Consider the following 202-nt stretch of genomic DNA (forward strand, 5'->3'; position numbering starts at 1 on the left):
TCCTAGAAACGCCCCTGTGTGTGAGTGTGTGTAGGGTATACAGTGGACACTAGAGTGTGTGTGTGTACGTGTGTGTGTGTGTGTGTGAGAGAGTGTGGCTGTGTGAGTGTGGCTGTGTGAGTGTGTGTGGTGTGTGTGTGTGTGTGTGTGTGTGTCTGTGTGTCTGGGTGTTTAGCATGAGTGGCATCATTGTGTAGACTGT

This window comes from Clupea harengus, chromosome 23 (genome assembly GCF_900700415.2).
Source record: "Clupea harengus chromosome 23, Ch_v2.0.2, whole genome shotgun sequence".
NCBI classification, from domain to species: Eukaryota; Metazoa; Chordata; class Actinopteri; order Clupeiformes; family Clupeidae; genus Clupea; species Clupea harengus.